This window comes from Pinus tabuliformis, chromosome Q (genome assembly GCF_031772625.1).
Source record: "Pinus tabuliformis cultivar Carrire ecotype Pingquan chromosome Q, CPIR1, whole genome shotgun sequence".
NCBI classification, from domain to species: Eukaryota; Viridiplantae; Streptophyta; class Pinopsida; order Pinales; family Pinaceae; genus Pinus; species Pinus tabuliformis.
The window spans coordinates 1,179,076,229-1,179,079,384 of NC_142296.1; the positions used below are offsets into that span (position 1 = coordinate 1,179,076,229).

General features: G+C 40.7%; 1 pseudogene; it reads right to left on the reverse strand.

The window, feature by feature from the left end:
* Positions 1-1,604: 1,604 nt before the first annotated feature.
* Positions 1,605-2,513, reverse strand: LOC149223897 (mitogen-activated protein kinase kinase 9 pseudogene; annotated as a pseudogene).
* Between the last annotated feature and the right edge of the window lie 643 nt (positions 2,514-3,156).

A 3,156-nucleotide genomic window follows, 5' to 3' on the forward strand; every position in this document is an offset into this window, starting at 1 on the left:
CTTCAAGTCATCCATTTCGTCAGACAAGTATCCACAATTTGGATCCTTTCTGTCGACCCTTCCCTGAGGAGCAGAATCACCATAGAGATTATTCTGTTGAACGGAGGGGTGATTCTGCGTGAAATTCTGAATCCCGATTCTTCTCAAGGGCTCACTGACTTCATGAACTAGAGAGGGCGAGAAACTCTGAGCAGGATTTACAGGCAAATCGAGTGATGCCCGCAAAGAATCACTGGTATCGAAACTCCACCCTTCCAGGTCCACGGCATGGGAAGAGGGGGAGATGGGCACTGGAGATCCTGCATTGCAGTTCCCCTTCATGAGATCTGCGCAAAAAAACAAGCCATTCTGAACGCCGGCGGTGGCTTCCATGAATGTGATGGTTTCGAGCTTTTCTGATTCTCTTACCAGTCGCAGAGCGAGAATTCGGAATATTAACCACAGTAGTAAATCGGATGGCAAGGGATTTGATGGACATACAACAATTGACTTTTTTAGATTCTAAAATATTCCAAGAATCTACAACTGCCACTCTGCCTTCTTCTCTGCTCAATTGAACTCCATCTGGCTGCATTGGATTGTTGACAACATAATGTTTCATGTTACCACTTGGTAAGTCCAGAAAACTATTACAACTCCTTCTAAGAAAAGACACCAGAGTTTCATTATATCTAGGCAAGTTAACTGCAGTGATATGTAGAGCTTCTTGGAAGAACAAAAAAGATAGTAAGTAACATATCATAAGTTAGTACATTAAGAAAACAATTGTATGTTGGTCCCTTATTGGAAAAAGCGGCACTTTTAACATTAAAATCCAAGTCTACAACCGGGCCCGATAGAATTATCTATCTCCCTTAACCATTCTAAAATTATTAAACTACAAAGCACATAATAATAAACTACTCTAACCCTGTTAGGGTTTTTCTAAAAAAAGTAGGGTTCTCTTCAGTAACTGGGAACTACGAATTAGACCACACTTGAAACCAAACGGGGAGGCGAAAGTCACTTTCCTGACATTCAATCCAAGCAAGAATGGACACCTGTAGCACAACGCCAAGAGTGAATTAAAATGACAACTTGTACATAAACAATGAAGACCTAAAGACAACCACCACAATTTTATCAAAACCACCAAACTGCCAGAATCCCAGTGATCCAACAGAAATTGAACACCACAAACCTTGGAATAAACATCTACAACTAAATACAATACATAGAAGCAAATTTTCTTTCAATGAACATTGAATATCCAAGATGCAGAAGCAGACCAAACAAATTATAAACACTGCACATTTATGAAATTTTAGCAAACAAGAAGAGTGCATGCCATACATTAAAAATAAGAATAGCTTTGCCATTACTTGGGTGGAATAATAATTGGAGTACTTGAAAGGGAAAATGACTGGATTTCCAAGGAATACATTTGAATTTACCACTGGAAAAACAAAATGAACATGATGACAAAGTGATGTAAAGAAGACTGCAGTTGCATTGCAAAATGATTTACAAAATAGAGTTCTAGAGACCAAGAGAGTGTACATTCATTACAAGTCAATGAATTCTCTCAAGTACAATATTCAAAATATAGAAAGGAATTCAAAATTCTACAGGTGTAAAGACTGCAGGAGGGGAGACAGGTCACAAGATTTTTGTTCATACTTCTTCAAAAAGGGATGCGAAAGCAGCCGATGTGCAGTATGGCGAAGTAACGCATCCTTTTGAAGGCAACATCTGATAAAACTCTAAAACTCTGGCGATGCATTAGGTGGCATCGATGGAGGGTCGCCCAAACAGATGGCCACCATTAAAGTAGGCCAATCAGGCCTTTGCCCCGGAGACAAACAAGGGAACCTTCCAAGTGCACATTCCAGCAAAGATAATCCCAAACTCCATATATCTGCAGAGCATCCATCATACTTTCCACCGTACCCATCAAGATCAAACCTTTCAGGACTCATATAAGCACAAGTGCCCACGAAGGAATTGCACTAGGCCAAAGTGTGAGCCAACACAGTGCTGACACTGAAATCAGAAATCTTGACTTCTCTTCTCTTGTTGATCAACAAATTGGAGGGATTTATATCACAGTGAAAAATTTTGTTCTGGTGTGGGTAATACAAGCCCTTGAGCACCTGCATGGAAACCTCATCCAAATAATGTTCATCCAAATAGTGTTCTGGGATTTTCTTGTGGGCTTGAAGACCCTGTGCAAGGGTTCCATTGTCCATGTACTCCAACACAAAAGATATCTCTCCTCCTCGATCGAATATGCCATAACACTGCATGATGTGTGGAGAATTCTCCCTTCAGAGAATATCCATTTCCCTCATTACCATGGCGGAGGTGTCGAATGATACATTTCTTGGACACGAAACCCTCTCTCGCAGCGACAACAGGAAACTTGTTAGACACAAATGCAAATGGGACCGAACATCGAGAGGAAGGTTTTTGCGCTTCCTGGGATTTTCGTCGATAAGACAAAGAGGAAAACGATACTCTGTAATGCAAGCCATGGCCGAAACCACTTGAGAGTAGAAAATCCTTCAGTCTATGCCAAATGCCTACTACTAGCATTTTCCTATCACACGTCGAGCCACAATTTTATCAAAACCACCAAACTGCCAGAATCCCAGTAAATCAATATAAATTGAACACCACAAACCTTTGAATAGCCAGCTACAAATATCTTCCGGAAATCTCTAATATTATTGTCAGTAACCAGGCCAGAGCTCCAAGGATCTTTCCATAAAATAGAAACTCGTTACAACGGAACCAAATATGGAACTAGGTGTTCTATTTTCTATGCGAAAAGGGAAAATGGGGAACTGAGATGAGATGAGGGTAGGAAAATTCCAGCTAAACAAATGGAATACCATGGTGGAGGTGTCGAATGAGACATTTCCTAGACACAAAAGCCTCTCTGGCAATGAAAAGCAGGAAACTTGCTAGAAAGGAATGCAAATGGGACTGAACATTGAGAGGAGGGTTTCTGTGCTTCCTGGGATTTTCATCGATAAGATGAAGAGGACAACGATATTCTGCAATGCAAGCCATGCTCGTCTACCTTCTCTCAATCGAATTGTGAGGGTTCGCTGGTCCAAAAAAAAGATTAAGTTTCAAATTGCGAGGGTTTGCTGGTCCAAGAAAAAGATTAAG